The sequence below is a fragment of the Octodon degus genome, unplaced genomic scaffold, assembly GCF_000260255.1.
Source record: "Octodon degus isolate 3935 unplaced genomic scaffold, OctDeg1.0 scaffold00030, whole genome shotgun sequence".
In the NCBI taxonomy this organism is placed as follows: Eukaryota; Metazoa; Chordata; class Mammalia; order Rodentia; family Octodontidae; genus Octodon; species Octodon degus.
Window position 1 is genome coordinate 16,054,788 of NW_004524606.1, and position 19,399 is coordinate 16,074,186.

The following is a 19,399-nucleotide window of genomic DNA, read 5'->3' on the forward strand; positions in this document are numbered from 1 at the left end:
ATATATTGATTAATCTCCTATCAATTTTATATAATATTCAATTTTTAAAATTCTAAGACAGGAAATAAATTTATTACCAGCAACTGAAGGTTTTCTTTAGATCCAAGTTATGGTTCCAACAGTTTCGTAAGTCTCAGCTAGTGACTAAAAGCAGGTTTATTTATGATCAATGATTTTGGGATGACCTGGGAATAACGAAGGCAACGCTTTATCTTCTTTCATTACTTCTCCTGCTTAGTTTAAAATAATATATATGAGCTCTGCTAGTAGGCAAGTTGAACTTATTCTTGTGCTATATAGATGTGGAACAAGAACTTCTATAACTACTAAGTAAAAACCTTTAAACCCTAACCACTGTGTAAGAGAGGGGAATTTGTATGGATGATTTGAATATCGGAGAAGCACAAATACAGTATTGTGTAGCTTATAGGAATGTAAGAAATTCTTCCCTGTGTTTAAGTCCATCAGAAAGGCACATTCAGGTGGGAGGAATGAGTTTACCTCTGTCTAGAAGCAGAATCCTCCAATGATTCCAAGCTGTGTGTCAAGACACGACTTTTGTAGCCAATGCCTGGCTGCTTTTCGCTTCATTGTTTCTGGATGAATTGACAGTTTAGAAAAGAATAAAGAAGGTCAAGGTGTGTCTGAAAAAAAAAAGTACTATCTATAACAGGTTTGGTGTGAAAACCAACAGAAAGAAAGTTTCTTTGCAATGATTTACTAAAGAGTAGTATGACATAGACCCAGCATTTTCATTTAGCAGCAGGTAGAGTCTGTTTAGCCTATAGAAAGAACCAAGAGAAGGATTTTCAGACAATATAAAGAGATGAAACAAAGTGATGGGTTAAAGTTGTCTGGAAAAGGATCTATGTAATACTAGTCTTTGAATTGGAAGAGGAACAGAATGAAATTAATTTTGTGAGAAAAAAATCAGGTATTTGAAGAATCATATTGAAAACAGCAAAGACAATTCAAGTAAAGAGATTAAAAATATGTTCATTAAGAGCAAGAGGGAGACACAAACTAGGAATGATGGATAATGATATTAAAAATCTTCTGAGAATTGTATATTTATCCTCATCTAGGAAAAAAGTAAGAGAACATTAATCAGATATTAACATGAATGAAAACATGCATGTATTGGGGGAAGTCAAATACAGATTGAGAATAATCCCTTTATATGAAGTAAAACTGCCATCAATACACAACAATATTTTTGAATCAGGTTATTTTGGATTTTGTCTTTAAGCCTTACAGTTTTAAAAACAGAATCATTAAAAAAGCAAAAATAATACAATTAACTGTCACACATCCTTTAACAATTGTTAACTTTTGCTGTTTATTTCTCTTTCTCTGTGTCTCTGTTTCTGTGTTTTTGTCTCTCCGTCTCTGTTTCTGTTTCTGTCTCTCTCTTCCTCTGTCTGTTTTTCTTCCTCTCTTCCTCTTCACTTCCTATCCCTCTTCCACCACTAAGGTTCTTTGTTTCTCATATAACCAGAAGAACATGAGCAAATATTCAAGAACTTTCACATATATAAATTATTAATAAAACTTCTATTCATTTCACCTATTTTTGTTTATGAAGTTTTCATATACTTGTGATTTTTTTTCAGAATTGGGGGATTGAATTAAGACCCTTGCACTTGTCAGGGATGTGCCTATTCCAATGAACCATCTCCCCAGCCCCTATACACTGTGACTTAATCTAAGATTATGCATGGTATTTAGTTTCATGATTCTTGAGTCTTTAATCAAGATCGGTTTCTTTTTTGTTGTTGTTCTTGACATTGACATTTGAAGGCTTCAGATTCACTGCTGAGTGCAATGCTCTTCGATTCCAGCTTATCTGGTAGTTTCCCCATGATCAGCATCAGCTCAAACATGCTGAGGAATGCTACAGAAAATTTACATGACGCATGGCCTTCTCAGTGCATCTTATCAGGAAATGAACACTATCTACTTTTTCCATCATTATTATTACCATTTGAACTATTTGTTAGATCTAAAATAAAGTCTTTTAGATCTCTCAATTAAGTTACCAGCTTCCTTTTGTGATTCAGAAGGAATCCGTGCAAAGATAGTTGACATTATGGAGCTAATTCTTCTTATTTAAAAGTTTCATTGGCTTTAGCATCTATTGATAAATCTAGCCTTTAATAAATTTTACTATGTTTACTGCATAGGGATTTAAAACTTTATATTTGAATTTTTATAATTTTTTTCAATTATAAAAGCACATTAAACCAACCAAACCCCACTCCCAGGCAGGCAAGCTTTACAGGCCACTGAGTCAGAGCCTGGTGGTACACACTTGCAATCCCAGCACTGGGGAGGCTGAAAACACTAGGATCACTACAAGTCTGAGCTGTATATCCAGACCCTATAACAAATACATAAAAATAAATGAATAAATAAATAAATGTGCAAAATTGGTTTAAAAGCATAAAACCACTTTGATATTTAAATGTTAGTTTGTAAATGTCATTTATTTCTCCAATGTTAAAGTAATCCCCAATTATGAAAAATATTGAGCATGCAAAAAAGTAGCCTTACAGTATGCATTATAAAAATTAAGAAACATAAAATCAGCATTAGGAGAAATAGTGTACAGTGACCGAAGTTTGCAAAGGTCTGGAAAGTACTTGCTCGCAGCCCAGATAGGGCGGCAGGAAACAGCAGAATGCACGCAGAGGCAGTGCCACAGATGGAATCACAGACAAACTGCCACATCAAAACATTCTTTCTTAATGAATAGTGGCATTTCACTCTCATTTTTAAATAAGTTTTGTGCTTCCTAAATTGTCATGTATTTTGAAGTAACGTAAACTACCATTTGAGCAGCTTCAGTATTGCACAGGGTAGTTATGTGGAATGTTCCACTGACCCACTTACATCATATAAATCACATCATTCAGCAGGAGATGCTGCTTCCTTCCTTTCCAGCAAAAGGATTCACACACAAAGGAGCCAGAAGAGAGCAAGTATCTAAAGCATTCCAGGCTTCAATTGCTTTGTGATAAAGCATTTTCTACAACTACTCTGTGCGGCATTTCTCATGCTGAGGTGATGATAAAGTTTAAAATATACAACACAGGCACATTATAAAAATTAATGATCCTAGAACCCATAAACCCCTTAGAGCTTGGAAATGGAAAACTGTGTAAACAGATGCAGCAAACTAGGCATTAGTCCCATGGTTTTCAAAATGTTATTTTTCAAAGTTATCCTCAAATTCTCTCAAAACCGATGCTAAAAGTTTTTAACTGTCCCATTGGCATGCTATGCTTTGTACCTGGAAGATTAAATTGTTATATATGTATATTTAGATTAAACCCATAGGGTTTGTGGCTAATGCAGAGTTCTGTAATCCTGTTTTTGCACACCGCTGCTGATTGTTGTTATGTCCACATCTAAGCCTGTCCTTTAGTCCTCTACACAATTCTCCCCTGCATCACTGGCACAAATAACAGCCTCCCCCACTGTCAGTTATGAAACCGTGGTCTGTTACTGAAGTACAAGTGATCTTCATTGTCGTAAATTTGCAGCGCCAATTTTCTGTCCATGTTCTTTCATTAAGTTCCCTTTTCATTGGGTGCTCTGAAACTGGCAAAGATGAGGAAATTTACAAGATTTTTCTTACTGCAAATACAAAGGAGGAATGCCTGCTACTCGTTCATATCACTGTAATACTGCCAGTAGTGTATGAGTGATCTAGGATGTCTTTCAACCCATGAAATGTTTTCATAGGTTATAGTAGGCAGCTTTTACACTCAGAATCTTGCTAGTCTCTTTTGAGGATATTGCCTTTATAACTGCAAACCCATTTATAAAATAAACCATATTGCGTACTGTTTAAAATACTCATGTTTGGAATTAGCCAGACTTCGGTGGTATTTTTCTATTTTCATTGACTAGTTATATTGCCATACCAAAGAAAAATTAGTTAACTGCACAGTGCCTTTTCCTCCATTCTTCCAAAATGCCAAATTCATATCTAGCATCTTTCAAAGTTTTGTTTTCCTAGATTTCTAAATATTCAGAACATGATATCCCTGTCCATCTCCTCAGTGAGGAAAATGTGGGCCAAATATTCTTAGGATGATATGCTAAATTTTTTTCTGATATATATATATATATATATATATATATATATATATAGTATACAATGATAAACATCAAAATTAGATATACTGCAAATCAATAACAAAAATATTTTTATAATGGAAAGCTTGGGTATACTTTGGTTTAGATAATGATTTCTTAGTAGGGCCTTAGTGACATTAGTATAAAAAGAAAAATAGAAGAGGGATAGAAAGCAGAACAAATAAGTAGAAAGCCAAGGAAAAGTACTAGGCATGTGAGAATTAGAAATAGCATATGCATAAAATTAAAAATAAAGAATTGCAGAAGAATCTATTAATCTCAGAAGTACATATTCATGTTGGATGTCATTCTTGGATTTGATTTTTAAACCCAGAGCTGAGTGTCTGATTTTTGTTTCAATTCTTTATGCATTCTAGGTACTAGTTCTTTGTCTAAGGGACACCTGGGTAAACTTTTTCCAACTGTGTGCTGACTTTACACTCTTGGTGATTTCTTTTCTTATGCAAAATCTCTTCAATAACATGACATCCAGTTGTTCATTCTTGTAGTATTTCCCAGGCATTCAAGTTTTTGTTCATGAAATCTTTGGCTATATCCATTATTACAAAAGTTCTACATATTCTCTCTTTCAGAGATTTAGTGTTTCTGTTCTAATGTTTAGATCTTGATTCATTTTGATTTCATTTTAGTGTATGACAAGAGACATTGGTCTAGTTTTAGTCTTTGGTGTATAGAAAGCCAGTTTTTCTAGCAGCACTTACTAAAGAGACTATCTTTCTTCCAGTGAATATGTTTGGCCCTTTTGTCAAAGATAAGGTGGCTGAACATGTGTGAAGTTGGCTCTGCTTCTTCTAACCTGTTCCATGATCATTAAGACTATATTTTTTGGCCAGTACCATGTTGTCTCTCTATAAATAATGTTGGGACAAGTGGCTATTAATAGAGAAAAGGAGCAATTACGTTTGTATCACAACACACACACACGTAAATTCTATGCAGATTAATCTAAATTTCAAAAAGACTTTAAAACTTTCAAAAGGATTGAAAACAATGTATTTACAGTAATTTAAAAAACTAATTAACACAAAAATGAGAAATTTGATTTTATTAAAATTAAGACCACATATACAGACACAGTTATATGACGGAGAAGATATTTGAATGTTAATAAACTAAGAAAACTTTATAACAAGAATGTATATCAAACAAAAGTATAAAAAACAAGATCACTCTATAGAAAAACACAGCATTCTGTGAACAGGTAAATTAAATGACCTATAAATATATACAAAGTTGCACAGTAACTTTTATCAAAGCCAAAATAAACTTATCACTAGGTATCATTTCCTGGGGGCTTGTGAGATAGCTCAGTGATCTAAAGTGCCTATTTAGGCAAGCTTAGGCATGTGCAGGGGATTGTGGTTTGATTGCTGGAAACACATACCCTGGCAGCCCTACCTTCAGGTTGGGCTGAGCAGGACAAAAAAAAAAAAAAAAAAAAGAATATATTATTTCCTGCCTACACTGACAAAAATTAGTATGTCTGACCATACCAGTAGTTAAAATGTAGGAATGAAGGAAATTCTTATGCTAATTTATGAGAATGTCAGCTCATGTTATTTAGACAACAATTTGATGGCACTGAGTGAATTTATACTGTTGTATGGGTTCTGGAACCCAGAAGTTGTATGGTTAGGTATATTTCCCTGAGTAGTATTTGCATTAGACCTTCTGGCAACAGGTAAAAGGAAGTTCACTTCACTACAATCTTAAATTCGGAAGAGGTGAGTAAATGAAACATAATTTAGACACTGTTTTGAAAATCTATAGAAATTAAAGTAATGAAAAGTATTTCACAAATTAAATAACACTCAAAAACCATGAGGAGGAAAACTATAAATTATAAATAGTTTGGCCATTATGAATCCTCTGTAGTATATTAGAAAGACACACAAACAATAACATGTAAGTGGCTATCATACATCTAGCTATTTTACACTCTTAGAATTAGATTCTAAAATTTGGTCACCTCCCCAATAAATAGGGGTATTTTCAGAAGGAACATGATGTTGAATATGTATTATTTTACTTCTCTGCAAACAAAAAGCAATCTAAAGCAGTAATAGAAAAATATTAGCATACCTACAATGTTTAGGGACTAATAGAACTTATTATCTGTCAAGCATGCTAGTGCATATATAACACACACAAACACAACTAAACTATTTTTATGTGTTTTAAATTTGCATACTTAAGTGCTTAGTATGCATTAAAAATGTCCAGGAAACTGTACCAAATGTGATTTTCTAATATGAGTAAGAAGTTCAGGATAAAGAGAAAAGAATATATTTTTTCTTTTTTGTTCATAGTCTATGCTTTAAAGAGTTATAACTAACTTACATCTCTTTGAACATAATTTTAAAATAGAAAAATGCAGTATGTGTTAAAAATATTACTCAATGAGCAACAAAATACAAGAGTATATTTTTTAAGAAAACTGGAAAAGAACACAGGCCTGGCAAGAACCTACAATATAAAGGAAAATAAGAAATACAAGGGTGTAAAACTATTCCAAATACATACATATATATATATATATATATATATATATATAGAGAGAGAGAGAGAGAGAGAGAGAGAGAGAGAGATTATAGCATGATTTCCTATGGAGATACAAAACATAGAGAGATCCATGTTTTAAAAGGCTGATAAGTGATTTATATTTTGTTTAGAATAAAAGGAAATAAATGACTACCCAGAATGTCTGTTTGGCAAAAACAATTTAGAAATATCTAGAAGTCAAAGTGGAATCTATAATGTGTTAATTGAATAGTCTTGTATATTTGGCCAGGCAATTCAAAAGAGACCTCATGGGACTGTGTCATGGGACTCTCGCCACCCTGGAAACTTAGATTATATCACCCTCTGGAATTCCTGGGAAATTACATGCTCATTAGGGAAAAGAGTTGCAAAAGCCTTTTAAACCCAGCCCTGTAATAATGATGCTTGAACTCCTGCTGAGCCAATGTGAAGTGAAAACATGGAGAAGGAAATCTGTTAGCATCAATTAAGCAATAAAGCAGTCAAACTTACTGATGATGTGTGCAGCATGTCTCACACGTTCCCCCCTAATGAGACTATCTAGGTTAATGTACTGATTACTCCTTTATTAGGTCTTGTGTTATAATCATAACTGTATTACACATAGAAAGGTTTTCTCTTTGTCCGTGAATGATGATTCTTAGACAAAGAAGAAATTAAGAAGTCATTCTTTTTGGACGTTCAAGAGAGGTGCAACACTGTTTATGTGATTTGAATTCAAGTGATAATTTCTGAAATGTCTTTACCAATATAGGCTGGTCAGTGTTGAGCAACATAGGACCTTTCCACTTCAACACATGCCTCTCTTATTCAAGTATGTGTGTCTTGCCCCCTGAACCATATGCTTCATACCAATGATGTTTCTGTAGCGACACCCTCATCCTATTACCCTTGGCTATCCTGAATAGTCTGAAGCTTTACTATCTGTCTGTAGGCACTATGTTCTGTAAGCATTTTTCTTTATAATTCTGTAGAATGACAGATGCCTAGAAATGACATTGTCAGAGTATCATGTCAATAGGGCATTGCCCATAAAGGCTCTGATTGGGAAATAAAACAGGAGTAGTAGGGAAAATCTTCTGTCTTCCTGCTTTCACTTTGACAAGTCTGTTAGCACTATGAGAACCTACAGATGCCTACAGATCCTAGCAAAGCAAGTGAAACAGGGCTCCTAGGTTTTTACCCCATGAAGAACCACAGTTTCATCAGGATCAGCATCACTTCACAGGCCCTGGGTTTTACTGCTTTGCCCCTTTTGTTTTGCCACTTGTAGACAAAACAACGGAAGATTCATGCAGTCATTGACCTCTGGGCAACTTTCTGGACTCCACTGTTCATTCTGCCTCTTAACAATTTTGTTACCAAATCCATTTCTTTTTTCTTCCAGGGCACTGATTGATTCTAAGAATAATCCCATTCCACAGTGATAAGATCAAGCAGAGGCATATTGAGCAGCTTCAGGCAGTGAGAATGCAGGAAACACTTGCTAGCAAAGCCTGGGATTATTTTTCTTTTATTTTCTCAAACAGTTTTTTTTTTCCAGTAACCTCTCTTTCACTCTTTCTCAAGACACTGTGATGTGCCAGTTATTTGAACCATTTCATCATCTTCCTGAGGACTACATCCACACACAGAGGAAAATAGGGCAGAAAGCCCTGTCGAGAGTGTTTGCCATATGCACATTTTCATTCCAAATATGCCACCGACTTCTGGACTGCAGGCACGAAGCTATAAATAGCCTACTTTTTAATTTTATATAAATTGGGGCTCCTGTCACATTCTGCTAGATAATACACTGACAATCTGTGAGAGGTAATGGCTAAGAAGAACTTTTTGGATCTAGACAGCTCATCAAATTGGTATTTTGAATTTCTCTATGAGCTCAGGGCAAGGACAAGAAATGTCTGGGTTCCACCTCAGGTATTTAGTGCCTATAGTTATATCCCAGGCTTATGCAGAAATTACTTTGAATTGCAAAGGTATTTTACCCATCATATAAATAGTTCTCTTTTCTCTCTCTCTTTTTTTTTTCTTTTCTTTTCACTTCCTTTTGTACTGGGAGTAGAACTTAGGACCTTGCCCTTGCCAGACAAGCACTTGTGCTGCTGAGCTATCTCTCCCCACTCCCCATGCCATATATGTTGAAAGAACCTAATTGACCTTATGTATGTGAAGATTCGGAATATGTGGTGCTGGAAAAGCTTACCTTTGAATAAAGAATTCTTCTCTGGAGTTTCAGACTCAGTGGCTCAAAAACTGTTTCAGATATTTAATGATATGAAAAACTAAAATATCATTAAATATCTGATGGACCATCTTGTTTTCTTATTATGTTCTGAACATGGGGGGTGAATTTACAATCTTAATTTTCTGCTTCTTATCTTGAAATACTTGTTAGATTAATAGCTAGATTTCTTTCAAGATACGTTTCAAAGTGCAAAGCCACACTTGAAGTGTGTTTCCCTCTGTCTTTCAGCACCACCTACATGCTATCAATCATCAGCACTGTTGATTTCACTTTTTGTGTCTCCCTCTATTCATTCAGCCCTTGTCCAGACAACTCCATCCAAAACTAAACCCTTTCTAACTAATTTTGTGCTGGATAATTTTCTATCAAAATAACTCAGATACATGTTTGCAACACCCCTGCTGCTTTTGATTTAAAGTCAGATATAAACCTACTTACAGTCAGACTCCAACATGCCTTTCTACTAATCTTCCTTTTTCTTTTTTATGACTTATGAAATAATTTTATTAAAATTTAAGACCCAAATCTCACACTTGAATCCAATGACTATGTCTATAAATTCAATTTCTATACAATCAAGTGTTATATAACTCTACTTCAAAACATTGCTATAGGTGATAAGGTATATGTTAAAGGATGCTTTTTTAGGATTCTTTTCTTTTTTTAATGGAAATATGCTTTTTAAAGTTTCTAATATAGGAGAAATATCATACCATGTCTTACAAGTAGATTGTAAGTCAAAGAAACAGTATAAATCTTAAAATAAAATTTAAAAATATTCAGAAAATTAATTAAATATCATTTAATTCAAAATTAAATTAAATATTTTGAAATAATATTCAAAAATTAAAATTAAATTGTGAGTCCAACTAAGAGGCCAGAATGTAATGTATTGTATGGATGAATCTATGATCAATTCAGAGTACTTATACAGTATTTGATTAGGTTAAGATACACAAAAATATCAACTAAGAAAAAGTTCTCATGATAGTAAAGATTTACTAAGAATAAACCATAACAAAAATACTGGAATGGCAAATATATAAGCAGAACTTCTGACAGTTTAGGGATAGGATATCACACAAAATGTTAGTATGTGGTGGATGTGGACAGTGTCCATGACGCTTACTGGTGGCCAGATGTCACTTGTGTGACTGAGCTACTGTGATTTCCTTGAAAACCATCCTGTAGACCCAGACAGAATCATGACCCAGGAGGGTGCAGGAGAAGTCCATTTGTAAAGTGTGCTGTTGGAAATATTTTGCTGCTGAGTACAAAAGAGTAATAGAAAGCCTGCAATTGCATACCTCTTTCTCTCCTGTGTTTGTTTGCCTTATTTGGTGGGTTCTTTCCATTATCATTCATGGATTTGTGGTCATTTTGATCCCTTTATAGAATATCTTTTATCAGAAAATTTGAGACACTACTGAGTTACATGACATTACAGTACAAGTTCTCATATGTCCTGAGTCTTAATTGACCTTAGAAGGCTAGGGGCAAAATGTTGGCTTTCCTTGCAGCCCTCCTTTTTCTCTAATTTTGGTCTGCAAACTTAGGTTGTTAACCATCCAGAAGACAATCTTATTGTTATTACCATACAACTTAGGCTGTTAAGCTTAACCTCACTATCTGTCTGCATATCAAACATCTTAGGCATAATATGGAACAGGTATTTTTCATCAAGTATTGATATGTTGAACTTTCAGTTCCTACAGAATGTGATAAAAAAACATTTAAAAATTAGAATATTTTTTTAAAAATAGGCATAAAGAATTATATACTTCTTATGTTTACACATAAGTCCAAAAATCTCACCATATACAATCTTGAATCAGGACAGTCCCACAATATTCCTTTTCCTGTCTCTTGCTTTCATTCACCACCCTCTTCTTCTTGAACAACCATCTACCTGAGAGACATCATAGCAGCAACTGGCATGTCATGACAAGCAGCCCACATTCAGAAGACCAGAATGGCAGGCACTCCAAGCATGAAACTATTATTGCAGATTACCATCTGCAGTGCAGTAGCTTAGTTCACAGGTATCAGTATAAATAGGGTGAAAATCTTTCCAATTAACTGCTAGATTAAAAAATCTTCTGAAGATTGTCAGGATCATTGCCTTGCCCATCTTCTACGTATAACTGTATGGCTTGACTTATTCATGTTTCCTAGTTCTACTCCTTTCCCTCTCTTGATTAGAATATCTTTTAGTAGTCTGTGTAGGGTTGGCTTTTTTAGCATGAAATTCTTTAGTTGTTCTTTGTCATGGAAGTATTTCACTTCTCTGTTAAATTTGAAAGAGAGTTTTGAAGAGCATATCAGTCTGGGTTAGAATTTGTATTCTTGCAAGACTTGAAGAATTTTGCTCCATGATCTTCATGACTTGATGGTTTTTGAAGAGAAATCTGCCCTTATTCTGATGGGTATTTCTTTATGTGATCTGTTTCTTTTCTCTAGAGACTTTTAGTGTACTGTTCCTGGGCTGAATTCCTGGGATCTTGATTACTATATAGCTGGATGTGGTTTTAGTTGGGTTGATGTAATTTGGAGTTCCATAGGCTTCAGTTACCTGAGTGCCAGATTGTTTCCCCACATTTGGGAAGTATTCTGCTACTACTTCTGCCCATATTCTTTTTATATCATTTGTATTGACTCCTTCTTTCTCACTGATGCCTATTAGTCTTACACTGTTCATCTTTGTATCATCGTGCAGATTTTGAATTGCTTTTCCCTGCATCCCAGTTGTTTCTAAGGTATCTTTTCTTGCCTTTTCACTAGCTGCAATGATGTCTTCAAGGTCTGAAAGTCTATTTTCACTTCCGTTCAAATGGTATTGCCAGCTTGCAATTGAAGTTTTAATATCCTGTATAGCACTTTGAATCTGCTTTGTGTATTCTATTTCTTTTCTATATTGCTCAATGATGGAGTCCATCATTTTTCCATTCTCCTCTATTCTTTATCAGTCTCTTCTTCAGAAGGAATTAATAATTCTTTAATTATACTTATCATTTTGGGATTTTTTTACTTCAGCAATTATTTCTGATCTGATTTCCTCTATACCTTTCTGGAGTTGTTTACTTCAGACACTATTATTTCAGAGATTTCAGGTGTATGATTTCCAATTTCTTCTACCTTATTGTCTCCTGCATTTTTAGGGGTGGGTTTGGGCCCTAAGACTGCATTTTCTGCTTCTCTTTGTCATTTTGTACAGCACTATCTTCTGACCTTTTGTGTAGAGCTTTGGTAGAGTCGTTGCCTTGGCACTAGGTCTGGATGTACCCAGTTCAAAATTGTCCGTGTGGGTGTGGCTTGGGTCTGGCTGCTCTGCTACACTTCTTCATGCTACAGATCTTGGAAATGAACCCTCTGTGCCACTCTGGCAAGATGTCCTACCCCTGGATCAACTGGGCGGTTCTTGCCTCTAGCCTCATTGCAGGGAGTTCTGCTGCAGGGTTCCATACTGGACCTGTCTGATAGAGGAAGTTCCACACACATGACTGGCCTGGGGTGCTGGCTGGAGTGAGGATCAGGTGGGCTCCAGGTGGGCCCACACACCCCCTTTTCTTCATTGTTTCCCTATTATAGTTTTTACTTTTTTCTTTAAATAATGTTTACTAATAGCTTAGTTCTTTTTGTCACTGTGACACGGTACCCCACACATAAAATTTAAAGTAGGAAAGCTTTATTTTGGTTCACAATCTGTGGAGGTTACAGTCAGTAGCCAGCTAGCTTTAAGGCAGAGAGGCATGACACGGAGACATGGCAGAGGAGAAACAGCTCATTGCAGGACTGCCCAAGCAAGTAATCAGATGGAAAGACATAAGAGGGAGACAGACTCTTCCAGGCCACGCCCCACACGGGTAGCACCCCCTTTCTCTCTCAAATTACAGTTAGCTTTAGTCATTAGTGAACTAATCCACTCATAAGTATCATCCACTCACCACTCAATAACCACCCAAAACCCACATATTAGCACAAAAGGCTTTGAGATGGCATTTATGCATAAACATAACAACATTTATTAATTATCTTTATTAGTTAGATTCATTGAAGTACTTCAATATGTTCATAAAGTGTAGTGACAAAACCCATCACCCTTTTCTGCCCTTCATCCTCCATACATGTGTCATATTGCTTTAATCACTGTTCTCCCTTCAGCTTACTATATTTAGCATTCATATGTGAGAGAAAAGTTGCAGCACATACATTACTGTGTCTGGCACAATTCATTTAAAATAATGACCTTCAGTTCCACCAATTTTGTTTTAAATAGCAGAATTGCTTTCTTAGGCTGAATATGGTTTTACTCACTCATCTGTGGAGGGACACCTAGGCAGATTACATGTCTTGACTATGCATATATCTCCATTGTATTTTGAGTTCATTTCCTTTGAATATTTACCTGATGTAAGGTACTTCTATCATATGGTAGTTCTATTTTTAGTTTTTGAGGAGCTGATGTATTGTTCACCATTTTTTACACTAGTGCCAAGATAAATGGAGAATTCTGTTTTCCCCACACCCACACTCAAAACAGTGATGTAAACACCCATTTCTTGTTCTTGACCATGGAGACAATGTTTTCAGCTTTAGTGCATTCAGTATGATGTGGGCAGTGAATTATTCACAGATGGTCTTTATGACATTGTGGTACGTTTCTTGTACACCTAATTTTTCTAAGGCTTTTATCCTGAAGGAGCATTGCATTTCATCACATCACGTTTTTTGGATTTGTTAAGATGACTATATGTTTTTTACCATTTCTTGCTGTGAAGTTGATATTATATCTGTTCATTCATGTATGTTGGGCTATTCTTGTATCCTTGTCATGAAACTGACTTGACTATGGTGAAAGACCTTTTTGATGTACTGTTTCATTCTGTTTGAGAGAGGACCAGTTAGATAGCTCACAGGATTAAAGGACCTGCTTAGGCAGACACAGGGACCAGATTTGATCCCCAGTGCAGTGATGGCCCCACCCCCATGGGATGCTGAGAAGGTGACGGAGGTTGCACATGGTGGCATGGGCCTATAATCCCAGCAATTGGGAGGCTGAATACAGAAGGATCACTATGAGTCTGATCTGTTTAGTGAAACCCTGTACTAAATACATAAAAATAAATTAATTCTGTGTGATATAATTTTCTTGAAGTTTTTCACATCTCTTTTCATTCAGGAAATGGATTTTCAGTTTTCTTTGTGTTGTCCTTGCTTGGTTTTCACAAGGTAGTGCTGGTCTGAATGAGTTTGGCATGGGTTTTCTTCCCTTCAATTCTATGCAATAGTTCAAAAATGTTGCTGCTACTTCTTTAAAAGGTTGGAAAATACAAGCGAATCCATCTGGTCCATGGTTGCTTTTTTGTCAGGACATGTTTTATGTCTCAGTTACTCTTCTCTCCTTGCTGAGACAGATACCAGATACCCAAAATGAAGGAAGGAAAGGTTAATTTAGTTCACAGTTACTGGAGATTTTAGTCCATACTCAGCTAGTTACAAGGCAGACAGACTGTCACATGGCAGAGGGCAGTAGTTCACAGCAGTGGAAGGCAGCAAAACAGCAAAGGGAGGAGTAGCTGAAGCAATGGCTACAGAGAGCAAGTCTCTCTCTCTGTTTCTTATGTTACATTCAGGCTATCCACCCCAGGCTGGGTGTAGCACTCACACCTATAATCTCAGCAGTACTCACACCCATAATCCCAGCAGCATGCAGACCCATAACCGCACGCTTAGATCATGTACTAATCACACTGTAGAACTGCGCCTCAGTCACTGCATGAGGCTTGGGGGGACAAATACACACAAACCATAACATTTTGTTATTGATACAATATCATTATTTGTTATGGTTTATTCAGCTTTTTTATTTCTTCACTTTTGGTAGGACATGTACCCAGTAATTATTCCATTTCTTCTAGATTTTCCTATTTATCAGCCTATATGGTTTCATATTCACTAAAATTCTTTCTATCTTGGTGATATGATTGTAATATCTGCCATTCACATATAATTTGAATCTTCTTTATCTTTGAATAGTAAAATCAAAATCTTTTTTTTACTGTATTGTCTTTTCAATAACCAACTGTTTCATCATTTTTTAAGTCTGCATTTTATTTACTTTTGCTCTAATCTTTATTATTTCTTTTCTTCTACTAATTTTGATTGTTTTACTTTTCAAAATTGACATTCATTGTTAAAGTTCTTTATTTAAAATGTTGTGTTTAACATTTAAAATAAATGTCTGTCTCTATATGTCTGTCTGTCTCTGTCTCTCTGTGTCTATCTCTCTCTGTCTCTGTGTCTCTGTATCTGTGTCTCTGTCTCTGTCTCTCTCTTTCTCTCTGTGTCTCTGTCTCTGTCTCTCTGTCTCTGTCTCTCTCTCTCTCTCTCTCTCTTTCTTCTCTTTCTCCTCTCTTTCTTCTCTCCTCTCCTCTCCTCTCCTCTCCTCTCATCTTGCCATAGGAACTCATTGCTATAATATTTTTTCATAACACTGATGTTACTGCATCCCACAGATTTGGTATGCTGTTTTCATTTTCATCTTTTTGGATAAATTTTTAAGTTTTTCTTCTGACTTCATCTATGTCCCACTGTTTATTCAAAAGTTTTGATTAGCCTCCATGCAATTGTTAAGCTTCTCAAATTACTTTACTGTTTTCCAGTTTTAGTCTATTTTGATTAGATAAGATTAAGGGTAGGATTTCAATGACTGAATTTGCTAAGATTTCTTTTGTGGTCTAATATGCAGTCTCTTCTTGAGAATGTTCCATGGGCTGATAAAAAGCATGAGTAAGTATTTCACTCTTGTTGATTAGAGTGTTTTGCAAACATTTGTAAAGTCTATTTGCTCATGGCAAAATTTCTCTGATAATTCCTGGTCGTTATTATTTTTCTGTCCAGTTGGCCTACATGTAGTTGGCCATGTCCTTTGTCTTAGAGAGTGAACATCCCAGCCTCCTCAAAGCCAAAGGCAGTTCAATGGGAAGACAGCAAGTTTAGGTCACAGTCACTATTCTGGACCAAGGAGGATCCACAAAGCTGATGGGCTCTGTCCTGTCTCCTTAGCCAGGGGGGTAGTTTTGTAGCTCTAGAATCCCAGAGCTCAGAATGTTAAGGATTTCTAAGTGGTAGAGCAGTCCAAACTCTGTCATTGTCTTATTTCTCAAGACAGTTTTTGGCTTTAGAACCAGTATGTTTCCTAGGTGATGATTTAAAATCTTTTTTTTTTTCCAAATCAAGGTAATTCTGCCGATTTCGTATTATTTCTTTCAAAGCACTTCAAGCCTACAGCCTATTAAAAGGACTGACAATTCTCGCAGCTAGAATCTCCAGCCTTTGCAATGAGAGTGTGTAATGTGATTGTGATCTTCAATCTTTGCAAACAAAGTGAGTCCCACCACGCAGGCTGCAGTAGAGGGGTGGTGGGTGCTGAGCTACTTTATTTCTCATCTGATACTGTTACCTAAGCGTGGTAATGCAATAAGACATGGCAATGTCTCCCTATCACTGATGTCTAGTGTTCTCCATCATGATTCACCTCAAGAAACAGCTATAGACTTGCTACTTTGGTTTTTCTTGTGGAGAAACAGGTGAGTTCTGGGTGCTTTTAATCCAGCATCTTCTATCTCGTTCCTGAACTTTATATTTCATATTTACTATGATAAATATATATTATTTCTTCAAACATCATATTTACTTTCATACATTAGAGTAAATCTAATACTTTTGTTTTTTCTAGAAAGCCCATTTACTACTAAAGAAATATTTCTCATTTATATATTGAACCTTGTTGAATATTTATGGGTTGAGCACAGTTCATAGCACTGGTCATTCAAAATGTTGATGTACAGATGTACATATGTATGTAATTAAATGAAATATAGTCTCATCAGTACGGTCATATAGCTATGTTTGGATCTTTATGGGAGAATTGAAGAGGTAATAATTTGTCTTCCAAATTTAAAATTAAATTTAAATACTATCACATCTTTGTCAGTATGCATTGTGATATTCAGAAAAAAAATTAACTACTACATTCTGCATTCTCAGAAGCAGTCTACAGACACAAACATTTATTGTACATCACTTTTCATTTTGTTCTTGTTTGGGAGGAAATGCCATATTGTATTTCACCAGTAATTCCAGGCTGGTATACAGCTCTAATTCCAACCCTAGCAAGCCTGAGGCAGGAGGACCACTGGGACCTCAAGGCCAATATGGGCTACAAAATGAGTTCAGGCTAGCCTGAAATGCATAGCAAAATCCCCTCTGAAAAAGACAAAGATAAGTAAATAATAAACATAACTTTAGTCCTTGGAAAATAGAGATAATAATATTATGTGCCTTATATACATGTTGTAAACATAAAATAAAAATGAAATCATTTAAGTAGCATCCATTACATTGAATAGTAATCATTGAATATATGTTGAATGGAATTACTTACCTTTCCACATTATCATTTTTTCAAGGACAAAGAGTATATTATATTCATTTTATTTTCCTTGTTATAACTTCAGAGTAAAAAGAGAATGGACTGTGAAAAGAATAAATGAATGAATGAATGAATGAATGAATGAATGAATATGAACACAAAACAAGCCTGTTTAATCTGGTCTAGCTACACTGCTCTGTATCTGAACTATTGACATTTTGTATTCGTACAAGAGTTCTTTTCCCATTAATCAACTCTTACAGTAGGAAATGATTTTGACTTCAGGAACCGCTTATAGGGGAGAATGTTAACCTTTCAGTAGCTGCTGTTTCCTTGTTGCCCATTGATGGATCAAGAGCTAATTCCCAAACTATTTTCAAGCCAACCTGGTAAGTATACAATATTTACTCAAGTGACACTAAGCCATTTGGCATGATTTCAACAGAAAAAATGGGTATTTTGAGAGAGAATAGTGTTCTAAACAGGGTTGGCAACATAATTGTATGGGCAATGATCTTGTTCATCTCTTGATATGGAGGCTAGGAAATGTTCTTTAAAACTAGATCTGTTTAATATTTTGCTGATTCTTTCTGCCATCCCTATTTAGATCTGAATGACAGTATAATCAAACAGAACTAAAGCACAATTCCAGCAGAGAAAGGCCAGAGACTATTAGGCCTTGTAGATAAAGCAAATGAATTGTAATTCACCCAAGAGGAAAAACAAAAAGCTCAGGCTACATGCCAACGACCATTTGTATTTTTTCAAGCAGTAGCAATTTTACCTGGATCAAATCCTTGCTTAGGTTTATTTTCCGAATCAATTTTTCTGCTTTCTTAAAGGAGAAATGCTGAGAAATACATTCTTGTGTTTTGTTCATAATGGTTGCAAAGGAGGATAAAATTTTTTTAAATCTATTTTCCTGGGTGGGTAGTGGAAGACTTTGACTTCCTCTGTTTTGTGTTCCTATGTAGAAATTCCTATGTAGAATACATGAATTCTTACAAGCAGAATTTTATTCTGGCTCATGGGTTTGGATGCTGGAATTTTGTGCTGTTTAGCTTATGGTGGAAAAAAAATAGAAAATCAGGAACATATGAAAGAGGCAAAACACAAAACACAATTTCCTTTTATAAGCACCATTCTTTTAATAAAGTTAGTCCTCAGGGAGGAAAAAGTCACTCAGTACTACATGAATCAACCTGCAAGAAAAGCATGACTCTCGCAACAGCACAACTGCCTCAAAGACACCACCACAACTCAGCACAGCTGTGCTGGAGCCTCAGGCTCAAGCTGTGGGCTTTGGAGGAAAGGTTCCAAGCACAGCACCTCTACAGAGGACTTGTATAAAACAGTTCTTCTTTTTAGTGTTTCAGGAATAGAAAAATAGTTTCAAGTTTTAGATGTTGTGAGTTTTAATATGATACAGACTTGTTGGAAGGCGGTAAATGCCCTTCTTCTGTTCGTTTATGTGTCACAACCTCTGAACCTCACTGATGCTGGAAACCAGGAAAAAAAACACTTGGCCAAACAGGCGTTCCTCTGAATCCCAGAGAAAAGAAGTGGGCCAGTAGATATGTGTGCACAGGCTACTTGGGGAGTGGTGGGAGGATTATGACTGTTGAATGGCTACTCCAGCCCTGCATGAAGCACTCCTGAATGTGCAGGAAGTTGGTCTACCTGTACTTCACTGCTGAAGGCTCTCAACCCAGAAGCAAGTATAGGCTACAAACCCTTTATTATTTGGCAGCTGCCTATGCACAGATAACATTTTACTTTAAAATTTTATTTTAATTTTTACTATATCTTGTCATATTTTTAGATATTTAGGGTGTATCTGTAAAAGATAAGGTCTTTTCTTTAAGAAACATAGTCTTAACAGTATCAGAAAACCTAAATGAGATGACAATAGCTCATTAATGACTTCAAACGGTTAATCAGTGCTCAAAATATCTCAATTTTCTAGTAATTTTAAACACATTTGTGTGAATTAAAACAGAAGGAACTGCCTT